Source organism: Pocillopora damicornis, chromosome 1 (assembly GCF_964200805.1).
Source record: "Pocillopora damicornis chromosome 1, jaPocDami1.2, whole genome shotgun sequence".
Lineage (NCBI taxonomy): Eukaryota > Metazoa > Cnidaria > Anthozoa > Scleractinia > Pocilloporidae > Pocillopora > Pocillopora damicornis.
The window spans coordinates 24,708,569-24,727,523 of record NC_142670.1 but is presented as its reverse complement, the minus strand read 5'-3'; the positions used below and the strand labels follow the sequence as shown (position 1 = coordinate 24,727,523).

The 18,955-nt window shown below is 38.7% G+C and overlaps 1 pseudogene across 1 annotated transcript; it reads right to left on the bottom strand.

Moving 5' to 3' along the window:
* Window positions 1-4,277: 4,277 nt before the first annotated feature.
* Window positions 4,278-8,014, bottom strand: LOC149052904 (uncharacterized; annotated as a pseudogene). The gene is made up of 4 exons (XR_016179662.1): window positions 7,945-8,014; window positions 7,064-7,341; window positions 6,786-6,903; window positions 4,278-5,765 (listed from the first exon to the last, which is right to left on the bottom strand). The product of XR_016179662.1 is annotated as an uncharacterized LOC149052904 (transcript).
* Between the last annotated feature and the right edge of the window lie 10,941 nt (window positions 8,015-18,955).

The window sequence follows — 18,955 nt, the reverse complement described above, 5'->3', positions numbered from 1 at the left end:
CAGGTATGGTCCCGAGGGAAACAGTTAGTTTTGTTTTCCCTCGAGTCCTGAAACTAACTAGTTTCCCGTGGGACTATACTTCAAGTGCTTTGTTAAATATTTAGACTTTCCCTTAAACAATCATAAGGCAAAAACATGTTGTTTTATTCGGTGCGCGGGTAACAACTGCGCACGTCAGGATAAATTTGATCACGTGACCGAGTTCAACCAATCACAGTTCTCGTTTTATCAAGTGAAAGTCTAGGTATATTACAATTTCTTTTGTTTCCAGAGAACATAGATGTTTTGCCAAGTCAGAGCCGAGGGAAACACTGCAATTCGAGGGAAGGAAAATTGACTGATCCCGAGAGACCGGTTGTTAAGTGATTTTTTGTTATGTAGCGCAACGAGGATAAATAACAGGTCAGCATATAATATACAGCAAAGCCAAAACGGTCTGAATTATACAAACATCACAGAAAATTGAATTACATTAGTCAGTGTGATAATATTAATAAAGGATCGTAATAGGCCTGCGAAACGCTGTCACGTAATAGGTTATATGTTTAAAAGCTAGATAAACATTATGAGATTCGCATAAATTAAAGTTTTTTATTTTTGACTTTAATTTGCTTGGTATGTAACCCTATATTTTGTCCAAAAATTGCTCAGATGGACAAAATTCCCCAAGGTTGTTAGAACCGCAAAAGGGTTACTCTAAAAGCCAAAAGTTGCTCAAATGTTGCCGAGCACAATCGGGACAGGCCTGTTCGAGTGTTCAACCCGAGAGGTCAATGACTGAAAAGAAAAGGATCCACAACCCGCAAAGTGCGGGGGCAAGAAGGCTCAAGATGAAAAAAAATGCGTTAAATCATTTCGAAAACAAACAACTGACGTAATTTTCAACTAACAGAGTCCTCAGTTGTCGCCTTTTTTCGTGCCCATGGCCTCAGCTGTCGATTTTTCTTCTCAGTCGCAAGAAATACTGTTACCAAAGCCAACTATCTTATGGTTTTTCTTTTCGTATTTTGGTTTTCTTCCGCTTCTACAACCGACGACAACACTGTTATCGCCAATCAGCTGCTAAGACGCCTCTATTGCACGAGTTGAGTGGCGTCTTAGCAGCTGATTGGCGATAACACTGTTATCGTCAATCAGCTGCTAAGATGCCACTATTGAATGACTTTTGACATGTGTTTGAAACACATGTCAAAAAATTATTGTTATTTTACACGAGAGCTGTTACGGCTACGGCTTTTCCCAGGGTTGGAAATCCTTGTAGAACAGCGTAGTTCAAGTCAGAGAAAAGTTTCATCCTATAACTCGTTCGCTCCCGCTTACAAAGTCCTATAGATTATAATCATCAGCGTGTAGGGTCAAACAGGTTGGCATAAGCCGATACCAAAAAACCGTCCACCCTGCATTCATACTCGGCCCTATTGCATTTATTCAAAAGCGGGAATTCTTAATTTGGACTCTAGCTTAAAATAAATCTGAAATTATAAAATAGGTCGCGTTTTTTAAATGAACTACGAGTCTAGTTCTACTCTTAGAATTTTATGATGCTGATTGAGCGAAATATTTTCCGTCTCTTAGTCAGTAAGTATGTTATAGTTATAAGGTGGTTTTCACACTCCTTGTTGTGTATGATACCGGTTATTCATCCAGTAATTACTTACCTTAACCGATGTGTTCTCTATTAATTGCATCATGAAGCCACACCCAGCATAACCTAAGTACCCAATGGACAGATTATAATTTTGAACAGATCCTCCGACCTTTGGTGTCCAGTAGAAGGTGAAAAAACTCTCTACATTGTATGGGGGAAAAGCAGGGTTCTTGTTCAAACCAGTACCAGTGTAAGATGTCAGCTTCTTGTAACCGCAGAAAAAAATGTGAATTACTACCGTGAGGTACGAAGAAATACAGATATATTAAGTAGAAAAATCAACATTAGCATTGAAAGTGAGCTTTGTTTGCGCTATTGTAATAGAACCAATAATTTTTGCTTAATTTTGTTTGTTTGTTTATTTGTTTTTGTTGTTGTTTTAATTGAAATGCTTAGAACTTTCGTAAACTATCATCCTAAAGCTGCTTTCTTCTTATAGCAAGTTTTTCTCGACACTATAAAGTAATTTGGTTTTCCGTTTGCAATGCAAACCCTGTGATAACACATTGCACTTTCTTTAGCGATAAAATCATTTAATCGATTCTTTATTTCTAATACTCAAAGTGCCCAGGCCATGGTTAACGTAAATTTTTGAAAGGAACACATTAATCTGCTGCTTATGAATTATAAAGGACAGAGTTGATGTCATTTCCATGGAAAATTTCTCTCGCTACAGCAGCTTTGTAAGTACACATGCGAGATCAAATTTCGAGGTTACTTGTTAGTTGCAGAGATGAAGCTCACGGATCAATTGAATGTCATTCTTCATCTTAACCGAGTGGTGGCGACTTGTAAATCAGTTTTTAAAGATCTATTTCACTTGATGACAACGATATAAATAAAGAATAATGCATGGGCGCACGTAGAGATGGAATTTCTCTTGGAGTGTTTAACTCGATATCACTCAAGTGAGCGCATGCACAGTCGAGTGATAAGTCGAGTTGAACTCGAGAAGAGAAATTCTATATCTACAAGTAACCATGTACCGTTTTGGTTTTCGTAGATTGCCATTCGTTCTTGAACATGACAGAGTGGTGCGAAAGGTGAGTGACGTGTCAGCAGCTAATTGGTGATATCAAGCCGCTCACGTGAAAATCTATCGTATTTTTCACGCGTGGGTTGTTACAGCTGGAAACCCTTCTATAAAAGCGTACCTTACATTCATTAGCTCTGAAAACCATGCGTACTTAACGCAGTTGTATTGATTTCTTAACAAGAACTTGAGTAATAATCAGCTGAACGACTTGTCACGAGACATTTTCAGAAGCAACTGTCGCCTTAAGTTTCTTTAAACTGAGTTCCTTTTCCTCATTTTTCTCCTTGTTAATCTATCCATTGGTTGATTGACAGCTTAATTCTCTAGCGTTACAAACTGTACCTATTGGACACATCTAAAACGCAATATTGAAAAGGACTTGAGTGACCGCCAACTACAGGGTTGGCCACAGGAAATTTTCAGATACAACAACCAGCTGCAGAGACTGTTAGGGCCCTTTTCTTTAATCCAATCATGAGCAAAAGCATATTTCATTAGCACTAACGTTCGTTTTAAACACGGTTGAAGCCGTTTCTTGAAGTGGAGTTCGGTAGTGTTTATAGCTGCGAGGATCTCTTATATTCATTTTTTCACCGCAGTGCACATATATGATTTTCATATATCCACAGTCATTATTCATTACTTAGATGGTTTATTTGGACCCAGCGTAATGACTAGCTCCCAGTTGGCTTGTTAGCTCATTTGGTGGAGCGCTGCACCGGTATCGCAGAGGTCATGGGTTTAAATCCCGTACGGGCCTGAATTTTTTTCAGGTCTTATTTCAACTACTAGTTCAGCAATGTTTATAGCTGCGAGGATCTCTTATGTTCGAATGTAACCGAGTTACAATTCATAAACCCAATGTTTCGACACTCCTGACTAGTGCCTTTATCAGAGGTGATTTAATCGCTGCAACAAGAGATCCTTTTATATGCTTACTGATTAGCTGCCCTTTTTTTCTGACGAGGTGTAAATAGGCGTCAGGAAGTAAACCACCATCATCACGATTCAAAGGAGCGTGGGCGGAGTTGATATGCCAGGCTTTCAAACGAAGGCGCTGGTGGTAACGTCGATTAGTGGTAATAATTTTAGACTTATCCCACCCAATTGTAAGGTGCTCCGACAAAGCTGAATTTTCTTCAGAGCAGCGATGTGTTATCTCCAAATGATCGTCATGTTCTCTTTTCTTAACCATAGATGTTTGCTCTAATACTGATGCGGAGTACTATTGGATCCCTCTTTCCCCTTGTCTCGGTGTCTGTTGAAAAAAATATACCAACCGGCATCTACGTGTTCTTAAATGTCAAATCTCCTTCGTTAATTGACCAGCATTAGAAATTTTCTCTGCGGAAAACAAACATCCGAATGCATGTGTTATACACCCCAATAATAATGCATCAACTCCTAAGCAAGTCTTAGACAAATGCATTTGACACGAGAAATCTTCCTGCTATATTTATTAGGAGAGAATTTCTTGGGGGGCATTTCAACGATAACTTTCCTTGTTCAAAATTTGGCATCTTGGCCTCTTTTCTTAAGAAAAAAAAAGAAAAACAACTCAAAACCTTTAATAAACTGTAGAAATTGGTACGATGTTTTATTAACAGGTTAGACACTTGAGGCGACACTATTTCTAGTTTACATCGTTCAGTACAATGATGGTGCACATTGACACGCATATGTTGTAAAATACCATCAAAGGTTGGTAAGTATACCACTGGTTCTTGATTAAACATGTCCTCTGTAGTAATTCTTGATAGTAGCAATTTAAATACTACAACAGTTGGCCCAATCAGATTTCCATAGAGGGTGACTCGAAATATGAGCTTCTAACTGGAGTTCAGTCAACCAATTAAAACACAAGAAATGGAAATTACGACTTTAAATTTAATAACAAGTAAGTACGGCTCCTATTGGAAGCACTTGGGTTTTTTTTTTAACTTTCTCTTAGCGAGTATTCCTGTGTCACTCACTGAATAACATCATCAGGCTTGAAATTTACAATCCTTATTTACGTTTCATTTCGCTCAATTATCACATTTCGACATTGCTATCCTCGCATTGTGCAGGATGTCTTTTACCAAGGACTTATTTAACTGGTCTAGATAGCCACGAGTGGTCCCAAGAACTGACGAGTAAGGTCAATTGGTCGAGTCCTATTGGGAACGCTCGGATTCTTCTTTCGTCCGAGTTTGCCTGTGTCATTCATCAAATAACACCTTTCTTCAGTGAAATTACAAGGCTAGGTGCAACTCCAATCAGGATTACTCGGAGTTTTTTTTCCCCGAACAGACATGTGTCCTTCGCTTTATGATATCTTCTATCGCAACTATCGCATGGGGAATAAAATTTACCATCCTTATTTACATCATCAATGCTCATAGGCATCACATATGTGGGAAGTGTGTTATTGTGGACTTATTAAACGGCTTAGCTTGTCAGGTAGAGCGTCCGAAGTACTAATCGGAAGGCCCAAGGTACGACTCCTCTGGTGCGCTTGCAGTTTTCCTTTTTCTCCAAGTATGGCTGTGTCATTAAGTAAAGGACATCTTCCTTTAAATGCATAGTATTTATACGTGTAGCTGTAAAAGTTTTGTTAAATGATTAGTTTCAATATACAACAAGCATTCTACATGAACCAATAGATTGCTCTAAATCGTCTTAATTCGTTAGGGTATTTGTTTCGCGCTCAGTCTGTACCACCGCAGTAACGCGAGTCACAACCAGGTGGCTTGAAAAGTTTATAGATAGAGTAGGTTCCACAGTTTTTGACAGAAATCTTTATTGTGTGTTTGCAACCAGTGGAACGGTCACTGAAGCAGACTGTCCGTTGAACTTCACCATCCTTAAGTGTGGGATGAGCACCATCCAACCAGCCTGACCAGTCTGTACCACAATGGTATGCATCCACACGCTTTGTTGGCAGTTTTGTTCCAGCATCTCCCATGAAACGATACCATTCCTCAGGGTCACTCTCTGTAGGAAGGTGATCGTCACAATACACTGGACCGTTGATCGGTGTTGAGTAACTGTTCTTCCTATCGCTTTCATGTAGAATTTTGTAGTTATCGCAAGGATTGGCTACAAAATGAAATGATAATTGTAACAGGATTAAAGTCGTTAGAATCTATGGTTAAAGATTTTGTCTAACGAACAATACTATATATGCCATATTTCCTCGGCAGTTATTTCAATTTGCAACATCGAGTGGTCACATGTTGTTTAGAAACATGCATGTCTCACACTTTTTCTTCCCTTTTCTTTTTCTTGTCACATTTACGAAGTTATTAAGCTATGAAATAGCTCTGAGATTAGAGGCCAAACTTTGTCTTAATGCTGTTTTCAAGCGTGAAGACAATGCGAAGGCAAAAACAACCAAAAAGTCTCAAAATTATACATTTATAATTAAGGAACAGGACTTTAGAGATCCATCTTTAAGGAAAAAAACAAATACCTCCCGTCTTCAATAACAATTACAAAATACTCTCATCTTGAATTAGAATTTTAATAAAGACTTATCTTAATAAACGTAATGTGTGAAATTGGGGAATATTACTTAGGGTATATCACGGGATATTCCCCGGTATTCGGTCACGCGATGCTTTTGAGCAATCACAGCAATCTCTTGAACGACTGGAAACGATAGTGAATTTTTTCGTGTTTTAAGTCCCGTAATCTTGTTCGGTTTCGAAGTCGTCCCTAGTTGGCTCTTCGCCGCCGTCCTCCATGACTTCACTTGCCGACATAACCATGTGAAAACCTCCCTCTGCTACCAAATGGTCACAAGACTAACCTTTTATAATCAATTTTCGGTAAAATGTAAGGAACCAAAGGAACGAACTACCTGACCCTGACGACGACGAAAATAAATGATAATTGCGAAAATATTTGACGAGCACAAGCCATTACTAGGTGAAAGATTACATTCTTTGGATGACGTAAACCCGTTGTTGGAATGTGAGAATTTCCTAAAGGGTGAAGTAAGTTATCTTAGTAAAAAACTTATCTATAAATAATTTTAGCTGGGTACTTTCCCAGCTATGGTACAAATATTAAATCAGAGCTTTCCATGGTATCATAAAAATTGAGAAACAGAATTACCATTTTCGCAATGCTCTCCTTGGAATCCAGAAGGACACAAGCATCGATATCCCTTGAGGGTGAAACCAGACTGACAAGTTGCGTGATTCCTGCACTGAGAGTACTTATCGCAAGCGTTCTGAAAGGGACAAAATTGAAATAACCAAAGAAAGATCGACGGATTAAATGAACGAACAAATCACCTTCGGGAGAGAAAGAGCGAAAATTTTGCAAAACGTCAGTTATTGTGAATATGTTATCCCAAGACGACAAATTCGTAAATTCTAGTTATAACTCACCTTCGAGCCACGATAGTAAAAAAGAATATTCGTTGTAAAGTCATTGTCATATTTCAGATGTGTGGCGTTGTTTAGTTCACAGATGTGACCTGATTTGTCATTCTATGGATTATTCCCTGGATCTTTTTTGAAGTTAAGACTGACACAACTGTCGTTCAGGTAGCACAAAAGCTCACAGTCATCCAAGTTCTTGACTTTTCTTGTTTCGATAGTATGGTTTACCAAACGTCTTCCAGTAAAGAAGTAGTAATCTGGAAACAGCATTGCGCGCTCTCGCTCTAAAATAAATAAATTGAAATATAAAAATAAGCCATACTTTTCCGGCGCAAAAAAATGAAACTCGAGTTAAAAGGTCTTAGCAAAATTTTGAGATTTCAGGAAATCACGGCGGCAGATACATCAAGACCGACTAAGAATAACTTTTAGAGGAAGAACGGAGAATCGTAAATTGCGTTTTACAACTTTGTGAATTACTTCGCCGTTTTCTACAAAACAATAAAATGAGATTACCAAAATTATGGAATCTTTAATGTTTCTGAGATATGGAGCCTTGAGGGCAAATTTTTCACGTTTCAATTTGGTATTTAAAGAAACCTCACAATTTTAGCTGAGACTGTTATATCGTTAGAGAGGGGGAGCACATCAAGCACTCAGCGAAATTCTTATTACAATAGAGTTAGTTGTTTATTTGTAATTTTTTTAAGTCATTGTCATTACTGCCATGAAATGATTTAGGGGGGATTGATAAACTCCTTCAAAAAGGAGTAATTTTTAATCTCTCTTTGGTTCTTTGGTTCTATAAGTAAACAGTGATGTAAAATAAAATCTCATCAATGAAATTTGAATCAGAGATAGAATATGATTCGCAGTTTGCAACTAACCTTTACTAAACGTCCAGCAAGCCATCAGTGCATTCAAGACTACGACTATAAAAAGAGTAGAAAATTCCATTCTTCCAGAAGACAACAGATCTCAATTTTGATACTTTTAGTGCGCCATGAATTTCGAGTCGACCATCTGCATTCAGTAATGGTTTAATTTATATGAATCGACCTGTTTGTTTTGAAAATGAGGTGTTAACAAACTTAACAATTATCCTGAGTGGCCTCCCACTTAGTCAATGAGTGAAGAATGTCTTTGTCATTTTATCTTCCTCCGCACCATTAACATGACAATGAGTTAGATCTAAAACGTTGTTTAGTTTGAACAAACAAAACAAAACTCTCTTATGAACAGGTGATCTTCAACCACTGGAATTCCCTAAATTTTCCAAGCCGCTAACGACCGCCTATATCTCATAATATCTAGGACATTTTTGTTACCGTAATTTCCGTCCATTTACCCGCGCGGCAGATTACCCACTTCAGTCAATTTTTGCAATAACGAAAAAGAATTTTCAACAGATTACCCGTACTGGCAAATAACCCGCACCCAAAAACAAAGAAAACCGTCGACTCACACAAAGTTCCTTCATTGTTTTTGTGACATGATATCCTTTAGCGTGCGATTAATAAATTTTCACACTTTTTGTTTTCGATATTTCAATTAGAATGATACCTCTTGCAAAAATCTGTTCTCAAAAGAAATCGATACCCCGAGATCAACTGAGTCGGAGGAATCGCTTGAAATTGGAAAATACTCTTTAACTCAGAGCAGTGTTAGCTAAGAAAATTTCACTGATGCGTCGAAAATTCTGTCGTGCATTAATTCTGCGGCACCACGAAATGAACACATCAGCACATTTTCCGTGTGAATTTCTCTGAAGCCAGCTTTTTCACATTAAATTATTTTATTTTCAAGTTCACTACCCGTGTAAGTGAGAATTGTCTTTTGAACTAAACAAAGAATCAAGCTGTGAAATTGACAAAGTAAGAAAGTTAGAGTACAAACAAGAGAAAAGCTTTGTCATCGAGTTTTGTATGTTTTCGATTTGCATCGGCTTTTATCATGAAGAGCATTTATAGTCCAGGGCCCAGTTGTTCGAAGGTTGATTAGTGTTAATCCAAGGTTAAATTTTAATCTGGATTTCTTTATTCATTTATTCAAATGCATTTTTAGGATAGTTTCCCGTGTTCTTTATAGAGTATCAAATAATCATATTCTAGACAAAAAGAATTCGACTGGATTTTCTTTTAAAGCTATTAGATCTGAAATCAGATTTCACACTAACCCTGGATTATCTTAATCTAGGTTTGAACAACCCGGCCCAGGAGCATATGTCTGATAAATAATTCCCGTAGGCTTTTTTGGAAGAAAGCAAATCATTAGCCTAGTAGTGTTCATTGGACCACCAGGATTCCTGAAAACGTTGTTGACAATTTTGTTAAGCGTTCAGAGGATAATTAGGGACTGGTCATTATTTATCGCCTGGGGGGGGGTCGGAGTATTTTTGTTGTCACATCGGAGCATTTACCTGATCCCCCCGTAGAGTATCTAGTTTTTTAGAGATCCCCCCTTATCGGTAGTGGAAAGTTTCATGATCCCCCCCCCCCCTTTTCTCCCAGCCACCGCGTGTTTGAAACAGAGCTGGCACGCAATTTGAAAGTGGTAGTGGCCAGAATGAACGAAGAGAATAGCAGTAATGGTGCTGAAAAAGGGTCAAGTTCGGGCGAGGATTCAGATGAATCTGACGAGGAGACTGTGCAAGAGCCAGTGGAAAGGGCTGCCGAAGATTCTGACACGGAAGCGGAACAAGATACAGCCTCACCAAAATAAACACTTTTTTATTTGTTGTTTTCATTCGGCCGCGTATTAAAATAATGAAAGTTTATGATTTTAGATTACGATTCTCGGAAACGTTATGAAACAATTTTGAGCAATTGTAAGTATTCCATTCTCAAAATCTTGATTACCTTTCTAATTTAGATCGTGCCTGAATAAAAACGTGTATGTTAGACTACGATAGCGATTCTTTTTTACAAAATGGAGGGTCTGTAAAAGGGTTTGGGTTTTGTGTCTGGGCTAGAATAGAGTTTATATAATACAAAATACAACTGAACGTGGTCTTGAATATATGGTTGGGGGTTTAGAGTCCCAGCGGCAAATCCTACCAAAGTATTTACAAATGCAATCACCCGGGGTCCCGGCGCGACCTAAAATTCCTTTCTTTTTGGTCTGATCCCCCCCCCATTATGCTTGTCAATTACGGCTGATCCCCCCTAAAGGTCTTCAAAAAACCATGTGATCCCCCCCTAAATACTCCGACCCCCCCCAGGCGATAAATAATGACCAGTCCCTTATGGCGTGTTTAAAAAGGGCCCAACTCCTTAAATATAATTATGAGACAGTTCTGATGCCAGAAAATTGTTTTTTTGTTTTGTTTTTGCTTTTTTTTTTTATTAATTAAGGAAACAAGGCTGCTAACTTAAAACCCAGGCCTAAAATATATTCTTTTCGCATTCCTATTCTATTTTTTTTAACAAGCAGGCACTTTATGAAGCAGTTTACATTAGAATATATTTTAGCAATGAAAAGTTCCACCATCGCTTACCACCGTGAAAGAACTTCGATGGTTGTTATTTCGTAAGAAGCAAGCACAGTGAGAAAGACTGCCACCAACCCGAGGTGCTCTTCTTCAAGCTGTTCTACGAGCCCACTATCAAGCTATTTTTTGGGACAACGATGTTGTCGCAAACCCTGACATTCCGTCTCCTGAAAACTATGGGTGGGAGAAAAGTGACAACAGATGGTTTCCAGTAATGACAAGGCTGCTGCAAGCACTAGAGGCCATAATTCAGCTAGTCAAATGCGGATGCACCAAGTAGTGCGCAAGCAACCGATGCCAGTGCCGCAGAAATGGATTGCCATGCACAGACCTTTGCTCTTGCTATGATGAAGAGGATGAACCCTGCCAGAATGTTTTCAGTGATGTGGTAGATGACGATGAAGAATGTGATGACGAATAGGATGACATGAAGAATAAAGAAAATTAACAGATGGACCTTGAATTAATGCTGATACATTTTTATGTGTTCCTGTAAATAAAGCTATCTTACTTTGTAGGTTAACGTTACCTTGGATATATCAGTAAGAAATATGAAAGATATAAGGTGACTGACAACTTAACACAACTTTGTGCCCAGTTGAAAGCATTTAATTTTTTCTAGTAAGTTAACACGGTGATAGTATAGTTTGTATATTTTAATCTCACCAAGGACCAGCGATTGCTAATATTATTTATGGTTTACGGGACAGAGTAAGGCTTAATGTAATTAATAAGCCTCGTTGTCATCGTTAGTTCATGATGTTACAGCAGAAATTTAGTGTAAACAGCCCTCTTGGTTGGCTTTAAAGGTCACAGCTTTGTAAATAAGGCGATTTTGGCCAGCATCAAGAATAAGTGTTTTCATGTTATTAATCGCGAGTTATGAGCCTCGTTTTCATGCTTAGTCAATCACGTGACTTTCATTAATAAACACAGTCGATTTCCTGGCATCTGGACTCTTTCACAATTAAATTTCAGGAGTTAGGACACGAGTCCGCGGTATGGGCTAATGTTACTTTCATGCTAAACTTACTAGCCTCGCTTTCATGCTATATCGATCACGTGACCCTTGTTAATAAAATAAACTAGTTTTTTGGCTTCAGGGTTGCTTACTTGTTGTACCTGGTGAATTTGGGTGGGTTTCACTGAATTGGAGAGAAATAATGGCCCCTTGTAGCCTCTCAGCCTTGTTTCCATGCTGGATCAGGTAGGTCCTTTTTCAATACCCCATAATTACCGTCTAATCGCTTAACAAAATTGTCAACAACGATTTTTAGATTCCTTGTGGTCTAGTGAACCATGTTAGGCCACTGGCTTGCTTTCTTCCAAAAATGCCCACGGAATAACTTTAGCACCCAGACTATTAAGGCCTCTTATTATAATGAGCAATCTGCGCGAAATAAATGAGTTATTGCACAGGTTTTTTGAAGAGTATCCTGAGTGGATCTTACTATCTCTGTTATTTCCTGCATTTGGTTTTAAAACTATACCGGAAGCTTTTAAAATTATCGTATTACCTACTACTACTACTGTTTGTGGAAAAATTAACAGATTACCCCTGGTAATCAGCTGGAAATTACGGTAATACGAATAATAAGTCTCGAACAGGATCTCCTCAGATATCCTACAATAATTGAGTAAGATTCAGTTTCAGATAGGTTCTATACTTAACCTAGAGCCTTGATGAGAAAAAGCTCTAAATGTTGTTTTCAGCGCAACCTCGATCTTAGGAAAATAGTAAATCCATGTTTGTAAAAGATGCACCCCCATGCATTATCTCATTTAGCCAAGCCTTGACCTATCGTGTATGGCTTCCAAGGCATTCATGGGACTACCTCTTAAAATTGTTAAAAATCCTCAGGCTGTACGCCGTTCGACCACCAAAAATGTTAGCGAAGTTAAAATAACTGACTGGGAGCCATGTAAGTCAGAAATTGTTTAAGTTTAAACTTCAAGGTTCTTTTATTGCAAAATTTTTATTATTCCCGTAAATTGAACGCAAATTGAGAGCTGAGATCGTGAAAAGATTCATCATATTAACTTAAGTTGACGACAAGACAATTTTAGTGGGGATGGAAATCATGATAGGCACAGAGAAAAAAACAAAAGAACGATTCTTCATAACGTTGGCTACTTCGAAATAGGGAGCTTCTTTTCCTTCCACTTTCTTCTTTACCGTATAGTTCATTAGCACAAGAAACAAATGTGATCCAAATAGCAGGCTTCGTCATCAATTTTGATCCGCTCTCATGCGTTTGATGAGTAATTTATTTCTAAGGGTAATTCTCTGTCGTTTGCATTCGCAATTTGTGGCGATCTTGAAACATGAATATGAGACCGATCTTCGCAGTAATGAACACTAACAGAGCAAAATGAAAATAAGGCCTGAAAAAAATTCAGGCCTGCACGGGATTTGAACCCAGTACCTCTGCGATACCTTTGCAGTGCTCCAGTATTGCCGAATTCACGAGTTCGAATCCCGTTCATTAGAGTTGAGGGTAGAGATAAAATTTTGTAGAATAAAAGTCATTTCAGTATATACAAAGTAGCATCATCTCTTACCTTCCAAGATCCAACGTTCTTTAGCGCCCGACTGTTACTCAGCCAAATGTGTTTTCTTTTGGTACCGTCTGGTAGCTATGGTTACTGAAGAAATTGTTTTTTTTCAAGCCAAGATGATCTTCAACATTAGAAAAGAACTTCCTTCTTCCTGTTTGGGCTCTTTGCAAAAAAGCAAGAATTCAACATAATGCAAAGGAGTGACTGGAGTAATGCCTCTTAGACTACAATGTAATACAGTTATTTCCTTGAAAGTGTCGCTGAACAATGTCTCCTTAAATAGAGCGAAAGAAATGTTTTAATTTAATAAGAAAACCGAACAAATTTAGCAAAATGTTCTAGAGATTTACATTAACATGGAAAAATGGAAATTTACAACTACGCACTTCTTACCTTGCTAAATTTTAATTGGTCATTTACAGTATAGTTTTTCCATGTTAATAAGACTGACAAGACAAACGCTTTTTTTTTCGTTGCCGATCCACTATTTTCTGATTTATGATCTTTTACCGTATTTCCTACTGTCATTTTGTACAATAATATAAGATGAAAGTCTTGAACGGCTGCCCACACACTGTGCGTGTTTATCAACATTGCGAGCATAGAGTGTTTAGCCTTCTGATGGTAAATAGTTTGCTCAAACAGGTGTTCTTAAACAATTTTGCTTGATGTGCCAGTTTAGATAAATAAGCCCTCTAGAGAATGGAGCTGCACACTGCTTCAGACACAATATACACCTCCAGGGTACATAAGATGCAATTATGGAAACTTCTTTACTCAGAGCCGAACCGGGAAAAGAATCACGTTTTTGTCAAACTTTGGGTCGAAACTTACGTAATTTAAAAAATTTAATTGTTTTGCTAACCGGCCGTAACCAAAAGTTGCATTTTTGAGGCTTAAAAGATCGAAAGAGTTCCGACCATTCGATTTATAAAGTTTGCATTGTGAGACATACGCCCTGGGGTTACTTAGTGCGACTGAAAAGAACCTCTCTGCAGTCTCGACCACTTAGTGCAAGACAGGAAGCATATTCGACCGACAATTATGAACTGTATCATTCTTTCCTTTGTTCTCCAAAAAGAAAATATTGACTTTCCTTTAATATGAAGAAAGAAAATTAATGCGTTGAATCCAGTATTAACCTCATAACTCCTTTTTTTCCCGAAAATTGGACACTATCACCACTATCTATAAAAACGGCCGACACTTTATGTACGGATTTATTTTAATTTAAAGTTCTCACTTTTGCTGCCATCTTCTCTTTGAAATGTAAGGCAATCATTCGATCGGAATTACTTCGATTGACTGACAGAAAATTTAATAGGAGTTGACGAAAACGTTTCATGATGATATACTGATAAATTTCTCTCTTTTGCAAGGTGGAAAGTAGGAAAGCATTAAAATTGGTGAAATTCATCAAAGCATTCCATTTAACCTCCTTTAGTCTTTTCTAGAAAACTTCAGAACTTGTAGTTTCCTCTCACCTGTTTCGGAAAATAATACCATTTCAATTCGGCTGGATTGCAAAAATTCGACATTAGACGAGCAGATTTTGGCTCTGTTTTGTTTGTTGGTTCTTTTTTTGTATTTTTCCTCAGCAGCATATTTAGTTTACCAAATTATTAGACTTTTGGCTTCATTTTCTCGTTATATCAACTCTAAATTCTATTAGAGGAAAAGGAACACGAATATTATAGCGGTTGTGAAACTGCACCACCCGAACCTTATCTCATTATCAATGAGCCTCGAATGAATACACGGGGTTGAGGCATTATCATAGTCTGTGATGCATGTGTGTTCTGCACGAGATTGGAAGTTTTAGTTTCCTATTAAGCCAAAAAACTAAGGAAATGGCCCTTAAATTCGCAAATTCGAGATTCTAGACCACGCAACAAAAATGCAAACGACTTTCCTACATGGCGCCATAACGCAAGATGAAACCTTGTGCCCAGCTTTATACAGCCAATACTGATCTCATCAAAGTGACCGTGACAGTGATAACAACAATGACAGATACAGTAACAGTAACAGTGACGGTGAAAGTGACATGGAATGAAACACAAATGGAAACAAAGACCGAGACCGTGACACTGATAGTGAAGAGACAGCGAAAGAGGCAGCGACGATGCTGTAGACGGTGCTACTAACTACTGGTGGATATCGTCATAGGGTGGGTGACTTTTGGGCCTAAATCAAAAGAAATAGGCCTCCCAAACTGTCCAAATCCGGTATGCACATAAGGAAATGCTTAGAAAACCCACTCCAGAGTCATTGTGGCAGGGCGGGGTGATAAAGACGTGTTTGATGAAAAACGTCAAACATGCGTCCTGGCGGCTTAAGCATGTCTCGCTCGTGCGAGATCTCGGTTTTTGGCAGCTGTACTGAGGCCTAAGAATGGGGGTCTGGGAGTGTGGCGGTACCATGTGATGTTCCAAGTGAATGGACTTTATCTGCACGGATCTTAACCACACCCAGGTTGACACAGTCTGAGCCAGACAGGAGGTGTATGTCTTGTGTATGCGAGTCTCTCAAATCATGAAATGCGAGGAGGTGGTACCCTGCTCTGATTTCAGCCAGTTATTCTAATTTACCAGTAGTTATGAGCTTACAGTTGTCATAGGTGAATAAAGGTTGCTTACTAGGGGTGAGACAGTTTTTGAGCTTCTGCCTAGGAGAAATCAATGACTGAGCAATTTTTTCTGGTATTGTGTTGCAAGTGCAGGCAGTATCTAGCTGCACCCTGATTGATTTGGTAAGGTCCTTGGTCAAACTGATTATCAAGTGGCTGAAGAATCTACGCCCCAGCGCCGCGCCATGAGGATTTTTTGAAACGTTGTAGACACTTTGGACATCCTCTTTTAGTTTAATATCCACCTCCAAGTGGTTAGTTTCATGCTCTTCCCCTAAACTGACATAAAGATGGTGTGCCTGGGGTTTGGTGCTCACAAACTCAGAGGATCTGGCTAAAGATGGTGCTCCTATTCGACATATGCAGGCAGTGTCCGATTCTCTCTTAGCCTTTCTTAGAGCACCGCTTGTTTGAGGGGGGGGAGCATGGAGCGAGGGTGTGCTGGACCTGCACAATACTGAAAGGTGTCAGCCTTGCGCTAACAGTTAGATTGACCTTTACTCTCCTATGCTCTGACTTTGGGGGTGTTTTTGTGTCTCTGTGGTTCGTTTGTTCTCGGGGACCTTTAGCTTGCTGCATCGCCTTAGCCTTCTCACATTGCTCATAGTTCTTAGCTACCTATAACATCGTCTCAAATAAAACTATGTCCTTCGTTGTCCTATCTGTTGCTTCGACAGGAGGCTCGCTGTCGCACCATCTAATGAGTTCGGACCAATCTTTGAACATCTGTATGAACTTTTCATAATTTCTTTGTGGAGCATGACCACTGCGACTCCCTGTCCCGACGCGAACGCCATCGTCAGTTTTATGTTTATTGCTGACCTTCGGGAACCGTGCTAAATTGGCTGGAGTCCCACTCCTGATACCATGTTGTAGAACAAGGAAACACTACGAAACTATAAATGGATGTCACATTTATTCAACACACCCTATGGCATGCTGGGGCAATCTATAACAAATGCATGACGTAAAAGTCATAGGTTTGCAGTGAACTTTAAATTACTCCTAAGTGATTCAGTGACTGGTCCTATTTTATCGCAACCTCCACATATTTCATCCAAACGCTACGAAAACATAAGCAACGTTTTGGTCATAAGTTCATCGTAAACTAATGACCAACCTACAGCTTTAAAATGTTCTCGCGCACGTTGCAAAACTTTTCCTTTCATCCATGACTTCTAGAAAATATCGGGGCCCAAACAATCCATCAAGGGTACTGATCACTTCATGTGTTCATCTGCCTATGTCGTCCATTGCATAACTTGCACTTATTGCTAAAAGATGAACATTGCTGAAGCAGGAAGACGACCAGATGACCGATTCCGAGAACACATGTTTGTGACATAGAAAGAAATGAAAAGACGCATCCAAGCCACTGCCTCATTGTCTTTGTAATCGTGACATTCACCGACCTTGTCCTATCTCTGTCACTGTCACTGCCACTATCGTCGTCGCTGTTTCTGTGACTGACTTTCATTATGGCTGTTTCTCTCTTTGTCTCTTTCACTGTTACCATCAGTGTCACTGAACTAAAATTTCGGGCAACATGACTCAGGTTTTGGGCGACATGACTTCGGGCGAGATGACTCTGGGGCAACTTGACTGGTTACCACTAGCACTGTCAGTCGTTTTTTGTTGTTGTTGTTGTTGCTGTTTTGTTTGGTTTTTTTTTTACCCTTAGTATCTCTCTTATTGTCAATGTCAGTGTCACCATCTTTGGCACCGTCCTTGTCACTGTCACAGCTATTGTCATTGTTTCTGTCACTGTCCTTATAGTTGTCAGTGTCACTACCACTTCATTTTCCTTGTTACTGTTACTACCACTGTCTGTCTCTTTCATTGTCATTGTCACTTTTACTGTCACCATCAGTGTTTGTTACTGTCACTGTCAATGTCACTTTTCATGACCTTCACTTTCAATGTTATTCTCAATGCCACTCTCAATGTAGCTGTCATTGTTAAAATCACTTTTACTTTCAATGTTGTCATCATGGTCAATCCCCCAGTTTCTGTCTGTCTCTGTTTCCGTTTCTGTCTGTCTGTCTGTCTCGTTCAAAGGCATTTTTTTTTATTCTCACTCTTACTGTCAATGTCTGTCATTGTTAATATCACTGTCACTGTCTCCATCATAGTAATTGTTTCCACCACTATCTGTCACTGTTTTTGTTAGTCACTGTTAACGGATGATCTGCTAATTAAAAATGATTTTCGGCAAGACTTCTGTTAAACTTAAATATTCTTAGTTTTCACTCATATTTGTCACTCTTTAAACATAAGTTTCTGGCTATTTTCCTTGACTAATGTTGTTAGCAATTTTGCAAAGACTGATAACCAAGGCTTTTAACTATAATGCTTATATAAAAGTTATCAATAAGTTTAGGTAACAACTTTTGAAATTTAGGCAGCAACTTTTTGCATTCTTGGCATTTATTTTTTGCAACTTTAGAACATTCCAGCAAGCAACTTAACAGAATTTTACGTACACAATCAGACAGGCCTAGTCTCCTTCACTGTTTTTATCTGTTGTTGTCACTGTCAGTATTGTCATTTCACTGTCTGTTTTCTATCACTTTTATTAGCATTATTACAGTAGCTATTATTTTCCTCATCATGGTCACTGTCCCTGTCTATGTGAATGTCTCTTTCATTACCACTATCACTTTCACTACCACTGCTACTGTCACTTTCAATGCCACTATCACTGTTTCCATTGCTATCACTGTTTCTTTCACTTTATTTTACAGTGTCACCGTCCCTCTATTGTCCCTCAATTTCAGTCGCTGTCCCTTAGGATATTATTTTCACTGTTTCTTTCATTTTTATGGTTACTTTAACTGTTTCCTTCACTGTCACTTCAAATATCTCTTTTAATCTTTTTGTCATTGCACTATCTTTTCTAGTGTCTTTGTCACTCACCGTCATCATCTTTGTCACATTCTAGGTTGTTTTCTTTATCATTGTCATGGTCCTTCCTTTAGTCACACTCTCTGTCACTGTCTCTGTCCTATACTTCATCACTCTTATTGTCTCTCTGATTCTCACTATTATTATCCAGTATATTTTTCTTTCTCTGTTTTGTCATTGTCATGTCACTCTCATTGTCAGTGTCAGTGTAAATTTCATTGTCTGTCCTTGCCTCTGTAACTAGAAATTTTACTCGTATTGTCACTGTCACGGTCTATCTGACTATCCCTATAGCTGTTACTGTCGCTGTCATTGT